This window comes from Phytophthora infestans, genomic scaffold (genome assembly GCF_000142945.1).
Source record: "Phytophthora infestans T30-4 supercont1.25 genomic scaffold, whole genome shotgun sequence".
Taxonomy (NCBI): domain Eukaryota; phylum Oomycota; class Peronosporomycetes; order Peronosporales; family Peronosporaceae; genus Phytophthora; species Phytophthora infestans.
Genome location: NW_003303734.1, coordinates 1,056,254 through 1,072,742, shown reverse-complemented (window position 1 = coordinate 1,072,742; position 16,489 = coordinate 1,056,254). Strand labels below are relative to the sequence as shown.

Sequence of the window (16,489 nt, the reverse complement as noted above, 5' to 3'; positions counted from 1 at the left end):
TCTCATCCACAGCGCGAACTGCTGCAGCTGTAGCGCCGTGGCCATTTTCTCTGTCTCCGGAACCGTCCTCGCCGTGTTGATGATCTTTGCGAGAGCCGCATCCCCATACGCTGCCGTGAAGGTGTCGATCGTCGTCGTCTCTCTTCCGGTCCCACGGCTCCAGTAGTTAAACGATTTCAGGTAAGAATTCCACACGTCAAGCGCCGGACTTGCGAGAGGATTACTGGCGACCTTGTCAAGGTTCAGCAGCTTGAATACGTCGAGTGGCGTTCGTTTCTCGCCCCACCAGCGATTTCTCTGGTCACGCAGCAAATTTCTCGCCGCCTCTTTCGTAGTTGAAACTCTCGCCGCTTGATGAAGCATCTTCGCCAGAGCGTCATATCTCAGCTCCCACGCGTCTTTAGGAGCTGGAACTTTCCTGCATTGACGAGGCAGCTTGTACAAGCTCGTAGTCACCGATTTCATCGATGTATGCAACCACACGGTCAGGTACATCACCTAAAAGTGTCTGTAAAGGCTCCCATGAGTCTTCTTCGTCCTGTAATACCAATCCAGGAGATCAACAGCTGCCAGGATTGCTGAACCTTGCGGTGCCCTTTGATCTTGTCGACTCCAAGGACCAAGCCTTGGTTTCCAACGTGCGCGAGTAGCTCCTCACTGATTCCAAGATTGCCATCGCGATAGAATTTCAAACGGAATACATGTACCATATTACGCTGGTTGCTTAGCAGGTGGCGGATCGTGTCTGAGTGGGTGTTCTTCCACAACTTCAAAAGGGCCAACCCAGCGCGCCAAAAGCTTGTTGACGGAAAGTCGAGAGTCAATTCTAGACCAGAGTACGAAATCTCCAATAGTGAAATTGCATGGTACTCCATTTGAGCGGTTCATGTTCTAGAGGCGGCGACGCTCGCGGATGTTCTCCACCTCCCTGTGCATTTCTTGGAGACTGGTAAAGACTGGCTAGTCTACCTCCGTAGCCCGACTCATTGCGGGACAAGCTCGCTTTACGGCGTAGTCAAACAGCAGACACCCCTCAACCGTCGACTGAAGCCAGCGGCACAATCGTCGATCTGTCGAGTTCGTCCTACCACCACGCCGGTTTTGCTGTTTGTGTGTTGGTGTCGTCTCGACGTCAAAAGACTCGGGTGTGTGGCGATGGCTGGTGACTTGTTTGGACGAGTCAGCTCGCTGTTGGCGCTTGGATGAATAGTTGAAGGCCAAACGTGCAATTCGATGCAAGAAGCGGGTGGTAGAGGATAGTGCAAGTGCATGCAAATGTGCTGTATGTGAATGCGTGACTATATCGCGCGTGGGGGCGTCATAAATTCGTGTGGAAGGTGGAGGTTAGGTTATCGATTTGCTGGGCGCATAGCGCAGTGGTAGCGCGTCCGCTTTGCAAGCGGAAGGCCCCGGGTTCAATCCCCGGTGTGTCCAACTCTTTGTTCGACTCACCTCCACTTGCACGCTGTGCTGGGGCGCCTACGACAACACCGCGCCATTATGCTTCTCCGCGAGACAAACCATACATCTGGCTCTGTTTCCAACAGCTGCGCATGACTGGTAAAGACTGGCTAGTCTACCTCGTAGCCCGACTCATTGCGGGACAAGCTCGCTTTACGGCGTATTCAAACAGCAGACACCCCTCAACCGTCGGCTGAAGCCAGCGGCACAATCGTCGGTCTGTCGAGTTCGTCCTACCACCACGCCGGTTTTGCCGTTTGTGTGTTGGTGTCGTCTCGACTTCAAAAGACTCGGGTGTGTGGCGATGGCTGGGGACTTGTTTGGACGGTCGACTGAGCTGTTGGCGCTTGGATGAATAGATGAAGGCCAAACGTGCAATTCGATGCAAGAAGCGGGTGGTAGAGGATAGTGCAAGTGCATGCAAATGTGCTGTATGTGTATGCGTGACTATATCGTGCGTGGAAGCGTCATAAATTCGTGTGGAAGGTAGAGGTTAAGTTATCGATTTGCTGGGCGCATAGAGCAGTGGTAGCGCGTCCGCTTTGCAAGCGGAAGGCCCCGGGTTCAATCCCCCGTGTGTCCAACTCTTTGTTCGACTCACCTCCACGTGGGACGCTGGGGAGGGGGCGCATACGGACAAACACCGCGTCCATTATGTTTCTGCGAGAGACAACACTATACATCTGGCTCTGTTTCCAACAGCTGCGCATGACTAGTAAAAGACTGGCTAGTCTACCTCGTAGCCCGACTCATTGCGAGACAAGCTCGCTTTACGGCGTAGTCACACAGCAGACACCCCTCAGCCGCCGACTGACGCCAGCGGCACAATCGTCGATCTGTCGAGTTCGTCCTACCACCACGCCGGTTTTGCCGTTTGTGTGTTGGTGTCGTCTCGACGTCAAAAGACTCGGGTGTGTGGCGATGGCTGGTGACTTGTTTGGACGAGTCAGCTCGCTGTTGGCGCTTGGATGAATAGTTGAAGGCCAAACGTGCAATTCGATGCAAGAAGCGGGTGGAAGAGGATAGTGCAAGTGCATGCAAATGTGCTGTATGTGAATGTGTGACTATATCGCGCGTGGGGGCGTCATAAATTCGTGTGGAAGGTGGAGGTTAGGTTATCGATTTGCTGGGCGCATAGCGCAGTGGTAGCGCGTCCGCTTTGCAAGCGGAAGGCCCCGGGTTCAATCCCCGGTGTGTCCAACTCTTTGTTCGACTCACCTCCACTTGCACGCTGCTGGGGCGCCTACGACAACACCGCGCCATTATGCTTCTCCGCGAGACAAACCATACATCTGGCTCTGTTTCCAACAGCTGCGCATGACTGGTAAAGACTGGCTAGTCTACCTCGTAGCCCGACTCATTGCGGGACAAGCTCGCTTTACGGCGTAGTCAAACAGCAGACACCCCTCAACCGTCGACTGAAGCCAGCGGCACAATCGTCGATCTGTCGAGTTCGTCCTACCACCACGCCGGTTTTGCCGTTTGTGTGTTGGTGTAGTCTCGACGTCAAACGACTCGGGTGTGTGGCGATGGCTGGTGACTTGTTTGGACGAGTCAGCTCGCTGTTGGCGCTTGGATGAATAGTTGAAGGCCAAACGTGCAATTCGATGCAAGAAGCGGGTGGTAGAGGATAGTGCAAGTGCATGCAAATGTGCTGTATGTGACTGCGTGACTATATCGCGCGTGGGGGCGTCATAAATTCGTGTCAAAGGTGGAGGTTAGGTTATCGATTTGCTGGGCGCATAGCGCAGTGGTAGCGCGTCCGCTTTGCAAGCGGAAGGCCCCGGGTTCAATCCCCGGTGTGTCCAACTCTTTGTTCGACTCACCTCCACTTGCACGCTGTGCTGGAGCGCCTACGACAACACCGCGCCATTATGCTTCTCCGCGAGGCAAACCATACATCTGGCTCTGTTTCCAACAGCTGCGCAGGACTACTGGTTAGGGCTGCTTAGCCTACCTCGTAGCCCGACTCATTGCGGGACAAGCTCGCTTTACGGCGTAGTCAAACAGCAGACACCCCTCAACCGTCGACTGAAGCCAGCGGCACAATCGTCGATCTGTCGAGTTCGTCCTACCACCACGCCGGTTTTGCCGTTTGTGTGTTGGTGTAGTCTCGACGTCAAAAGACTCGGGTGTGCGGCGATTGCTGGTGACTTGTTTGGACGAGTCAGCTCGCTGTTGGCGCTTGGATGAATAGTTGAAGGCCAAACGTGCAATTCGATGCAAGAAGCGGGTGGTAGAGGATAGTGCAAGTGCATGCAAATGTGCTGTATGTGAATGCGTGACTATATCGCGCGTGGAAGCGTCATAAATTCGTGTGGAAGGTGGAGGTTAGGTTATCGATTTGCTGGGCGCATAGCGCAGTGGTAGCGCGTCCGCTTTGCAAGCGGAAGGCCCCGGGTTCAATCCCCGGTGTGTCCAACTCTTTGTTCGACTCACCTCCACTCGCACGCTGTGCTGGGGCGCCTACGACAACACCGCGCCATTATGCTTCTCCGCGAGACAAACCATACATCTGGCTCTGTTTCCAACAGCTGCGCAGGACTACTGGTTAGGGCTGCTTAGCCTACCTCGTAGCCCGACTCATTGCGGGACAAGCTCGCTTTACGGCGTAGTCAAACAGCAGACACCCCTCAACCGTCGACTGAAGCCAGCGGCACAATCGTCGATCTGTCGAGTTCGTCCTACCACCACGCCGGTTTTGCCGTTTGTGTGTTGGTGTAGTCTCGACGTCAAAAGACTCGGGTGTGTGGCGATGGCTGGTGACTTGTTTGGACGAGTCAGCTCGCTGTTGGCGCTTGGATGAATAGTTGAAGGCCAAACGTGCAATTCGATGCAAGAAGCGGGTGGTAGAGGATAGTGCAAGTGCATGCAAATGTGCTGTATGTGAATGCGTGACTATATCGCGCGTGGGGGCGTCATAAATTTGTGTGGAAGGTGGAGGTTAGGTTATCGATTTGCTGGGCGCATAGCGCAGTGGTAGCGCGTCCGCTTTGCAAGCGGAAGGCCCCGGGTTCAATCTCCGGTGTGTCCAACTCTTTGTTCGACTCACCTCCACTCGCACGCTGTGCTGGGGCGCCTACGACAACACCGCGACATTATGCTTCTCCGCGAGGCAAACCATACATCTGGCTCTGTTTCCAACAGCTGCGCAGGACTACTGGTTAGGGCTGCTTAGCCTACCTCGTAGCCCGACTCATTGCGGGACAAGCTCGCTTTACGGCGTAGTCAAACAGCAGACACCCCTCAACCGTCGACTGAAGCCAGCGGCACAATCGTCGATCTGTCGAGTTCGTCCTACCACCTCGCCGGTTTTGCCGTTTGTGTGTTGGTGTCGTCTCGACGTCAAAAGACTCGGGTGTGTGGCGATGGCTGGTGACTTGTTTGGACGAGTCAGCTCGCTGTTGGCGCTTGGATGAATAGTTGAAGGCCAAACGTGCAATTCGATGCAAGAAGCGGGTGGTAGAGGATAGTGCAAGTGCATGCAAATGTGCTGTATGTGAATGCGTGACTATATCGCGCGTGGGGGCGTCATAAATTCGTGTGGAAGGTAGAGGTTAGGTTATCGATATGCTGGGCGCATAGCGCAGTGGTAGCGCGTCCGCTTTGGCCCCGGAAGGCGAACGGTTCAATCCCCGGTGTGTCCAACTCTTTGTTCGACTCACCTCCACTTGCACGCTGTGCTGCGGCGCCTACTACAACACCGCGCCATTATGCTTCTCCGCGAGGCAAACCATACATCTGGCTCTGTTTCCAACAGCTGCGCAGGACTACTGCTTAGGGCTGCTTAGTCTACCTCGTAGCCCGACTCATTGCGGGACAAGCTCGCTTTACGGCGTAGTCAAACAGCAGACACCACTCAACCGTCGACTGAAGCCAGCCGGCACAATCGTCGATCTGCTGAGGTCGTTCTTACCACCACGCCCGCTTTTGTCTGTTGGTGTGGTGGGTGTAGTCTCGACGTCAAAAGACTCGGGTGTGTGGCGATGGCTGGTGACTTGTTTGAATGAGTCAGCTCGCTGTTGGCGCTTGGATGAATAGATGAAGGCCAAACGTGCAATTCGATGCAAGAAGCGGGTGGTAGAGGATAGTTCAAGTGCATGCAAATGTGCTGTATGTGTATGCGTGACTATATCGCGCGTGGGGGCGTCATAAATTCGTGTGGAAGGTGGAGGTTAGGCTATCGATTTGCTGGGCGCATAGCGCAGTGGTAGCGCGTCCGCTTTGCAAGCGGAAGGCCCCGGGTTCAATCCCCGGTGTGTCCAACTCTTTGTTCGACTCACCTCCACTCGCACGCTGTGCTGGGGCGCCTACGACAACATCGCGCCATTATGCTTCTCCGCGAGGGCAAACCATACATCTGGCTCTGTTTTCGACAGCTGCGCAGGACTGGTAAAAGACTGGCCTAGTCTACCTCGTAGCACGACTCATTGCGGGGACAAGCTCGCTTTACTGCGTAGTCAAAACAGCAAGACCACCCCTCAACCGTCGGACTGAAGCCAGCGGCAACAATCGGTCGATCTGTCGAGTTCGTCCCTGACCACCACCGCCGGTTTTGCCGTTTGGTGTGTTGGTGTCGTCTCGACCGTCAAAAAGACTTCGGGTGTGTGGCGATGGCTGGTTGACTTGTTTGGACGAGTCAGCTCGCTGTTGGCGCTTGGATGAATAGTTGAAAGGCCAAACGTGCAATTCGATGCAAGAAGCGGGTGGAAGAGGATAGTGCAAGTGCATGCAAATGTGCTGTATGTGAATGTGTGACTATATCGCGAGTGGAAGCGTCATAAATTCGTGTGGAAGGTGGAGGTTAGGTTATCGATTTTGCTGGGCGCATAGCGCAGTGGGTAGCGCCCTATGCTTTGCAAGGGGAAGGCCCCGGGTTCAATCCCCGGTGTGTCCAACTCTTTGTTCGACTCACCTCCACTTGCACGCTGTGCTGGGGCGCCTACCACAACACCGCGCCATTATGCTTCTCCGCGAGGCAAACCATACATCTGGCTCTGTTTCCAACAGCTGCGCAGGACTACTGGTTAGGGCTGCTTAGCCTACCTCGTAGCCCGACTCATTGCGGGACAAGCTCGCTTTACGGCGTAGTCAAGCAGCAGATACCCCTCAACCGTCACCTGAAGCCGTCGCAACAATCGTCGATCTGTCGAGTTCGTCCTACCACCACGCCGGTTTTGCCGTTTGTGTGTTGGTGTAGTCTCGACGTCAAACGACTCGGGTGTGTGGCGATGGCTGGTGACTTGTTTGGACGAGTCAGCTCGCTGTTGGCGCTTGGATGAATAGTTGAAGGCCAAACGTGCAATTCGATGCAAGAAGCGGGTGGTAGAGGATAGTGCAAGTGCATGCAAATGTGCTGTATGTGAATGCGTGACTATATCGCGCGTGGGGGCGTCATAAATTCGTGTGGAAGGTGGAGGTTAGGTTATCGATTTGCTGGGCGCATAGCGCAGTGGTAGCGCGTCCGCTTTGCAAGCGGAAGGCCCCGGGTTCAATCCCCGGTGTGTCCAACTCTTTGTTCGACTCACCTCCACTTGCACGCTGTGCTGGGGCGCCTACGACAACACCGCGCCATTATGCTTCTCGGCGAGGCAAATCATTCATCTGGCTTTGTCTTCGACAGCTGCGCAGGACTGGTAAAGACTGGCTAGTCTACCTCGTAGCCCGACTCATTGCGGGACAAGCTCGCTTTACGGCGTAGTCAAACAGCAGACACCCCTCAACCGTCGACTGAAGCCAGCGGCACAATCGTCGATCTGTCGAGTTCGTCCTACCACCACGCCGGTTTTGCCGTTTGTGTGTTGGTGTAGTCTCGACGTCAAAAGACTCGGGTGTGGGGCGATGGCTGGTGACTTGTTTGGACGAGTCAGCTCGCTGTTGGCGCTTGGATGAATAGTTGAAGGCCAAACGTGCAATTCGATGCAAGAAGCGGGTGGTAGAGGATAGTGCAAGTGCATGCAAATGTGCTGTATGTGAATGCGTGACTATATCGCGCGTGGGGGCGTCATAGATTCGTGTCAAAGGTGAAGGTTAGGTTATCGATTTGCTGGGCGCATAGCGCAGTGGTAGCGCGTCCGCTTTGCAAGCGGAAGGCCCCGGGTTCAATCCCCGGTGTGTCCAACTCTTTGTTCGACTCACCTCCACTTGCACGCTGTGCTGGGGCGCCTACGACAACACCGCGCCATTATGCTTCTCCGCGAGGCAAACCATACATCTGGCTCTGTTTCCAACAGCTGCGCAGGACTACTGGTTAGGGCTGCTTAGCCTACCTCGTAGCCCGACTCATTGCGGGACAAGCTCGCTTTACGGCGTAGTCAAACAGCAGATACCCCTCAACCGTCGACTGAAGCCAGCGGCACAATCGTCGATCTGTCGAGTTCGTCCTACCACCACGCCGGTTTTGCCGTTTGTGTGTTGGTGTAGTCTCGACGTCAAAAGACTCGGGTGTGTGGCGATGGCTGGTGACTTGTTTGGACGAGTCAGCTCGCTGTTGGCGCTTGGATGAATAGTTGAAGGCCAAACGTGCAATTCGATGCAAGAAGCGGGTGGTAGAGGATAGTGCAAGTGCATGCAAATGTGCTGTATGTGAATGCGTGACTATATCGCGCGTGGGGGCGTCACAAATTTGTGTCAAAGGTGGAGGTTAGGTTATCGATTTGCTGGGCGCATAGCGCAGTGGTAGCGCGTCCGCTTTGCAAGCGGAAGGCCCCGGGTTCAATCCCCGGTGTGTCCAACTCTTTGTTCGACTCACCTCCACTCGCACGCTGTGCTGGGGCGCCTACGACAACACCGCGCCATTATGCTTCTCCGCGAGACAAACCATACATCTGGCTCTGTTTCCAACAGCTGCGCAGGACTACTGGTTAGGGCTGCTTAGCCTACCTCGTAGCCCGACTCATTGCGGGACAAGCTCGCTTTACGGCGTAGTCAAACAGCAGACACCCCTCAACCGTCGACTGAAGCCAGCGGCACAATCGTCGATCTGTCGAGTTCGTCCTACCACCTCGCCGGTTTTGCCGTTTGTGTGTTGGTGTCGTCTCGACGTCAAAAGACTCGGGTGTGTGGCGATGGCTGGTGACTTGTTTGGACGAGTCAGCTCGCTGTTGGCGCTTGGATGAATAGATGAAGGCCAAACGTGCAATTCGATGCAAGAAGCGGGTGGTAGAGGATAGTGCAAGTGCATGCAAATGTGCTATATGTGAATGCGTGAATATATCGCGCGTGGGGGCGTCATAAATTTGTGTGGAAGGTGGAGGTTAGGCTATCGATATGCTGGGCGCATAGCGCAGTGGTAGCGCGTCCGCTTTGCAAGCGGAAGGCCCCGGGTTCAATCCCCGGTGTGTCCAACTCTTTGTTCGACTCACCTCCACTTGCACGCTGTGCTGGGGCGCCTACGACAACACCGCGCCATTATGCTTCTCCGCGAGGCAAACCATACATCTGGCTCTGTTTCCAACAGCTGCGCAGGACTACTGGTTAGGGCTGCTTAGCCTACCTCGTAGCCCGACTCATTGCGGGACAAGCTCGCTTTACGGCGTAGTCAAACAGCAGACACCCCTCAACCGTCGACTGAAGCCAGCGGCACAATCGTCGATCTGTCGAGTTCGTCCTACCACCACGCCGGTTTTGCCGTTTGTGTGTTGGTGTAGTCTCGACGTCAAAAGACTCGGGTGTGTGGCGATGGCTGGTGACTTGTTTGGACGAGTCAGCTCGCTGTTGGCGCTTGGATGAATAGTTGAAGGCCAAACGTGCAATTCGATGCAAGAAGCGGGTGGTAGAGGATAGTGCAAGTGCATGCAAATGTGCTGTATGTGAATGCGTGACTATATCGCGCGTGGGGGCGTCATAAATTCGTGTGGAAGGTGGAGGTTAGGTTATCGATTTGCTGGGCGCATAGCGCAGTGGTAGCGCGTCCGCTTTGCAAGCGGAAGGCCCCGGGTTCAATCCCCGGTGTGTCCAACTCTTTGTTCGACTCACCTCCACTTGCACGCTGTGCTGGGGCGCCTACGACAACACCGCGCCATTATGCTTCTCCGCGAGGCAAACCATACATCTGGCTTTGTTTTCGACAGCTGCGCAGGACTGGTAAAGACTGGCTAGTCTACCTCGTAGCCCGACTCATTGCGGGACAAGCTCGCTTTACGGCGTAGTCAAACAGCAGACACCCCTCAACCGTCGACTGAAGCCAGCGGCACAATCGTCGATCTGTCGAGTTCGTCCTACCACCACGCCGGTTTTGCTGTTTGTGTGTTGGTGTCGTCTCGACGTCAAAAGACTCGGGTGTGTGGCGATGGCTGATGACTTGTTTGGACGAGTCAGCTCGCTGTGGCGCTCGGATGAATAGTTGAAGACCAAACGTGCACTTCGATGCACGAAGCGGGTGGTAGAGGATAGTGCACGTGCATGCACATGTGCTGTATGTGTATGCGCGACTATATCGCGCGTGGGGGCGTCATATATTCGTGTCAGAGATGGAGGTGAGGTTATCGATTTGCTGGGCGCATAGCGCAGTGGTAGCGCGTCCGCTTTGTTCAATCCCCGGTGTGTCCAACTCTTTGTTCGACTCACCTCCACTTGCACGCTGTGCTGGGGCGCCTACGACAACAGCGCGCCATTATGCTTCTCCGCGAGGCAAACCATACATCTGGCTCTGTTTCCAACAGCTGCGCAGGACTACTGGTTAGGGCTTGCTAGCCTACCTCGTAGCCCGACTCATTGCGGGACAAGCTCGCTTTACGGCGTAGTCAAACAGCAGACTCCCCTCAACCGTCGACTGAAGCCAGCGGCACAATTGTCGATCTGTCGAGTTCGTCCTACCACCCCGCCGGTTTTGCCGTTTGTGTGTTGGTGTAGTCTCGACGTCAAAAGACTCGGGTGTGTGGCGATGGCTGGTGACTTGTTTGGACGAGTCAGCTCGCTGTTGGCGCTTGGATGAATAGTTGAAGGCCAAACGTGCAATTCGATACAAGAAGCGGGTGGAAGAGGATAGTGCAAGTGCATGCAAATGTGCTGTATGTGAATGCGTGACTATATCGCGCGTGGGGGCGTCATAAATTGAGGGTAAGGTGTAGATTAGGTGATCGATTAGCGCGGCGCATAGCGCTGTGCTAGCGCATCCGCAGGCCAAGCGGACGATCCCGGGTTCATTCACCGGTGTGTTCAACTCACTTCTCGTCTCACCCTGTGTTGTGGGGCGTACGACAACACCGCGCCATTATGCTTCTCCGCGAGACAAACCATACATCTGGCTCTGTTTCCGACAGCTGCGCAGGACTACTGGTTAGGGCTGCTTAGCCTACCTCGTAGCCCGACTCATTGCGGGACAAGCTCGCTTTACGGCGTAGTCAAACAGCAGACACCCCTCAACCGTCGACTGAAGCCAGCGGCACAATCGTCGATCTGTCGAGTTCGTCCTACCACCTCGCCGGTTTTGCCGTTTGTGTGTTGGTGTCGTCTCGACGTCAAAAGACTCGGGTGTGTGGCGATGGCTGGTGACTTGTTTGGACGAGTCAGCTCGCTGTTGGCGCTTGGATGAATAGTTGAAGGCCAAACGTGCAATTCGATGCAAGAAGCGGGTGGTAGAGGATAGTGCAAGTGCATGCAAATGTGCTGTATGTGAATGCGTGACTATATCGCGCGTGGGGGCGTCATAAATTTGTGTGGAAGGTGGAGGTTAGGTTATCGATTTGCTGGGCGCATAGCGCAGTGGTAGCGCGTCCGCTTTGCAAGCGGAAGGCCCCGGGTTCAATCCCCGGTGTGTCCAACTCTTTGTTCGACTCACCTCCACTTGCACGCTGTGCTGGGGCGCCTACGACAACACCGCGCCATTATGCTTCTCCGCGAGGCAAGCCATACATCTGGCTCTGTTTCCAACAGCTGCGCAGGACTACTGGTTAGGGCTGCTTAGCCTACCTCGTAGCCCGACTCATTGCGGGACAAGCTCGCTTTACGGCGTAGTCAAACAGCAGACACCCCTCAACCGTCGACTGAAGCCAGCGGCACAATCGTCGATCTGTCGAGTTCGTCCTACCACCACGCCGGTTTTGCCGTTTGTGTGTTGGTGTCGTCTCGACGTCAAAAGACTCGGGTGTGTGGCGATGGCTGGTGACTTGTTTGGACGAGTCAGCTCGCTGTTGGCGCTTGGATGAATAGTTGAAGGCCAAACGTGCAATTCGATGCAAGAAGCGGGTGGTAGAGGATAGTGCAAGTGCATGCAAATGTGCTGTATGTGTATGCGTGACTATATCGCGCGTGGGGGCGTCATAAATTTGTGTGGAAGGTGGAGGTTAGGTTATCGATTTGCTGGGCGCATAGCGCAGTGGTAGCGCGTTCCGCTTTGCAAGCGGAAGGCCCCCGGGTTCAATCCCCGGTGTGTCCAACTCTTTGTTCGACTCACCTACCACTTGCACGCTGTGCTGGGGCGCCTACGACAACACCGCGCCGTTATGCTTCTCCGCGAGGCAAACCATACATCTGGCTTTGTTTTCGACCACTGCGCATGACTGGTAAGGACTGGCTAGTCTACCTCGTAGCCCGACTCATTGCGGGACAAGCTCGCTTTACGGCGTAGTCAAACAGCAGACACCCCTCAACCGTCGACTGAAGCCAGCGGCACAATCGTCGATCTGTCGAGTTCGTCCTACCACCACGCCGGTTTTGCCGTTTGTGTGTTGGTGTCGTCTCGACGTCAAAAGACTCGGGTGTGTGGCGATGGCTGGTGACTTGTTTGGACGAGTCAGCTCGCTGTTGGCGCTTGGATGAATAGTTGAAGGCCAAACGTGCAATTCGATGCAAGAAGCGGGTGGTAGAGGATAGTGCAAGTGCATGCAAATGTGCTGTATGTGAATGCGTGACTATATCGCGCGTGGGGGCGTCATAAATTCGTGTCAAAGGTGGAGGTTAGGTTATCGATTTGCTGGGCGCATAGCGCAGTGGTAGCGCGTCCGCTTTGTTCAATCCCCGGTGTGTCCAACTCTTTGTTCGACTCACCTCCACTTGCACGCTGTGCTGGGGCGCCTACGACAACAGCGCGCCATTATGCTTCTCCGCGAGGCAAACCATACATCTGGCTCTGTTTCCAACAGCTGCGCAGGACTACTGGTTAGGGCTGCTTAGCCTACCTCGTAGCCCGACTCATTGCGGGACAAGCTCGCTTTACGGCGTAGTCAAACAGCAGACACCCCTCAACCGTCGACTGAAGCCAGCGGCACAATCGTCGATCTGTCGAGTTCGTCCTACCACCACGCCGGTTTTGCCGTTTGTGTGTTGGTGTCGTCTCGACGTCAAAAGACTCGGGTGTGTGGCGATGGCTGGTGACTTGTTTGGACGAGTCAGCTCGCTGTTGGCGCTTGGATGAATAGTTGAAGGCCAAACGTGCAATTCGATGCAAGAAGCGGGTGGTAGAGGATAGTGCAAGTGCATGCAAATGTGCTGTATGTGAATGCGTGACTATATCGCGCGTGGGGGCGTCATAAATTCGTGTGGAAGGTGGAGGTTAGGTTATCGATTTGCTGGGCGCATAGCGCAGTGGTAGCGCGTCCGCTTTGCAAGCGGAAGGCCCCGGGTTCAATCCCCGGTGTGTCCAACTCTTTGTTCGACTCACCTCCACTTGCACGCTGTGCTGGGGGCGCCTACGACAACACCGCGCCATTATGCTTCTCCGCGAGGCAAACCATACATCTGGCTCTGTTTCCAACAGCTGCGCAGGACTACTGGTTAGGGCTGCTTAGCCTACCTCGTAGCCCGACTCATTGCGGGACAAGCTCGCTTTACGGCGTAGTCAAACAGCAGACACCCCTCAACCGTCGACTGAAGCCAGCGACACAATCGTCGATCTGTCGAGTTCGTCCTACCACCACGCCGGTTTTGCCGTTTGTGTGTTGGTGTCGTCTCGACGTCAAAAGACTCGGGTGTGTGGCGATGGCTGGTGACTTGTTTGGACGAGTCAGCTCGCTGTTGGCGCTTGGATGAATAGTTGAAGGCCAAACGTGCAATTCGATGCAAGAAGCGGGTGGTAGAGGATAGTGCAAGTGCATGCAAATGTGCTGTATGTGAATGCGTGACTATATCGCGCGTGGGGGCGTCATAAATTCGTGTGGAAGGTGGAGGTTAGGTTATCGATTTTGTTGGCGCATAGCGCAGTGGTAGCGCGTCCGCTTTGCAAGCGGAAAGCCCCCGGGTTCAATCCCCGGTGTGTCCAACTCTTTGTTCGACTCACCTCCACTTGCACGCTGTGCTGGGGCGCCTACGACAACACCGCGCCATTATGCTTCTCCGCGAGGCAACCCATACATCTGGCTCTGTTTCCAACAGCTGCGCAGGACTACTGGTTAGGGCTGCTTAGCCTACCTCGTAGCCCGACTCATTGCGGGACAAGCTCGCTTTACGGCGTAGTCAAACAGCAGACACCCCTCAACCGTCGACTGAAGCCAGCGGCACAATCGTCGATCTGTCGAGTTCGTCCTACCACCCCGCCGGTTTTGCCGTTTGTGTGTTGGTGTAGTCTCGACGTCAAAAGACTCGGGTGTGTGGCGATGGCTGGTGACTTGTTTGGACGAGTCATCTCGCTGTTGGCGCTTGGATGAATAGTTGAAGGCCAAACGTGCAATTCGATGCAAGAAGCGGGTGGTAGAGGATAGTGCAAGTGCATGCAAATGTGCTGTATGTGAATGCGTGACTATATCGCGCGTGGGGGCGTCATAAATTCGTGTGGAAGGTGGAGGTTAGGTTATCGATTTGCTGGGCGCATAGCGCAGTGGTAGCGCGTCCGCTTTGCAAGCGGAAGGCCTCGGGTTCGTGTCCAACTCTTTGCTCGACTCACCTCCACTCGCACGCTGTGCTGGGGCGCCTACGCCAACAGCGCACCATTATGCTTCTCCGCGAGGCAAACCATACATCTGGCTCTGTTTCCAACAGCTGCGCAGGACTACTGGTTAGGGCTGCTTAGCCTACCTCGTAGCCCGACTCATTGCGGGACAAGCTCGCTTTACGGCGTAGTCAAACGGCAGACACCCCTCAACCGTCGACTGAAGCCAGCGGCACAATCGTCGGTCGGTCGAGTTCGTCCTACCACCACGCCGGTTTTGCCGTTTGTGTGTTGGTGTCGTCTCGACGTCAAAAGACTCGGGTGTGTGGCGATGGCTGGTGACTTGTTTGGACGAGTCAGCTCGCTGTTGGCGCTTGGATGAATAGATGAAGGCCAAACGTGCAATTCGATGCAAGAAGCGGGTGGTAGAGGATAGTGCAAGTGCATGCAAATGTGCTGTATGTGTATGCGTGACTATATCGCGCGTGGGGGCGTCATAAATTTGTGTGGAAGGTGGAGGTTAGGTTATCGATTTGCTGGGCGCATAGCGCAGTGGTAGCGCGTCCGCTTTGCAAGCGGAAGGCCCCGGGTTCAATCCCCGGTGTGTCCAGCTCTTTGTTCGACTCACCTCCACTTGCACGCTGTGCTGGGGCGCCTACGACAACACCGCGCCATTATGCTTCTCCGCGAGGCAAACCATACATCTGGCTCTGTTTCCAACAGCTGCGCAGGACTACTGGTTAGGGCTGCTTAGCCTACCTCGTAGCCCGACTCATTGCGGGACAAGCTCGCTTTACGGCGTAGTCAAACAGCAGACACCCCTCAACCGTCGACTGAAGCCAGCGGCACAATCGTCGATCTGTCGAGTTCGTCCTACCACCACGCCGGTTTTGCCGTTTGTGTGTTGGTGTAGTCTCGACGTCAAAAGACTCGGGTGTGTGGCGATGGCTGGTGACTTGTTTGGACGAGTCAGCTCGCTGTTGGCGCTTGGATGAATAGTTGAAGGCCAAACGTGCAATTCGATGCAAGAAGCGGGTGGTAGAGGATAGTGCAAGTGCATGCAAATGTGCTGTATGTGAATGCGTGACTATATCGCGCGTGGGGGCGTCACAAATTCGTGTCAAAGGTGGAGGTTAGGTTATCGATTTGCTGGGCGCATAGCGCAGTGGTAGCGCGTCCGCTTTGCAAGCGGAAGGCCCCGGGTTCAATCCCCGGTGTGTCCAACTCTTTGTTCGACTCACCTCCACTCGCACGCTGTGCTGGGGCGCCTACGACAACACCGCGCCATTATGCTTCTCCGCGAGGCAAACCATACATCTGGCTCTGTTTCCAACAGCTGCGCAGGACTACTGGTTAGGGCTGCTTAGCCTACCTCGTAGCCCGACTCATTGCGGGACAAGCTCGCTTTACGGCGTAGTCAAACAGCAGACACCCCTCAACCGTCGACTGAAGCCAGCGGCACAATCGTCGATCTGTCGAGTTCGTCCTACCACCACGCCGGTTTTGCCGTTTGTGTGTTGGTGTAGTCTCGACGTCAAAAGACTCGGGTGTGTGGCGATGGCTGGTGACTTGTTTGGACGAGTCAGCTCGCTGTTGGCGCTTGGATGAATAGTTGAAGGCCAAACGTGCAATTCGATGCAAGAAGCGGGTGGAAGAGGATAGTGCAAGTGCATGCAAATGTGCTGTATGTGAATGCGTGACTATATCGCGCGTGGGGGCGTCATAAATTCGTGTCAAAGGTGGAGGTTAGGTTATCGATTTGCTGGGCGCATAGCGCAGTGGTAGCGCGTCCGCTTTGTTCAATCCCCGGTGTGTCCAACTCTTTGTTCGACTCACCTCCACTTGCACGCTGTGCTGGGGCGCCTACGACAACACCGCGCCATTATGCTTCTCCGCGAGGCAAACCATACATCTGGCTCTGTTTCCAACAGCTGCGCAGGACTACTGGTTAGGGCTGCTTAGCCTACCTCGTAGCCCGACTCATTGCGGGACAAGCTCGCTTTACGGCGTAGTCAAACAGCAGACACCCCTTCAACCGTCGACTGAAGCCAGCGGCACAATCGTCGATCTGTCGGAGTTCGTCCTACCACCACGGCCGGTTTTGCCCGTTTGTGTGTTGGTGTAGTCCTCGACGTCAAAAAGACCTCGGGGTGTGTGGACGATGGCTGGTGACTTGTTGAGACGAGTCAGCTCGCTGTTGGCGCTTGGATGAATAGTTGAAGG

The 16,489-nt window shown here is 55.2% G+C and overlaps 2 non-coding genes and 2 pseudogenes across 4 annotated transcripts; all 4 read left to right on the top strand.

Annotated features, from left to right (window-relative positions):
* Window positions 1–5,036: 5,036 nt before the first annotated feature.
* PITG_27880 lies at window positions 5,037–5,108 on the top strand (annotated as a pseudogene). The gene has a single exon. The product of its transcript is annotated as a tRNA-OTHER (tRNA).
* Window positions 5,109–6,284: 1,176 nt separating this feature from the next.
* On the top strand, window positions 6,285–6,358 carry PITG_27878 (annotated as a pseudogene). Its single transcript has one exon. The product of its transcript is annotated as a tRNA-OTHER (tRNA).
* Window positions 6,359–11,765: 5,407 nt separating this feature from the next.
* PITG_27871 lies at window positions 11,766–11,839 on the top strand. Its single transcript has one exon. It is a non-coding gene; the product is annotated as a tRNA-Ala (tRNA).
* Window positions 11,840–14,201: 2,362 nt separating this feature from the next.
* On the top strand, window positions 14,202–14,275 carry PITG_27868. The gene has a single exon. It is a non-coding gene; the product is annotated as a tRNA-Ala (tRNA).
* The last annotated feature ends 2,214 nt before the right edge of the window (window positions 14,276–16,489 follow it).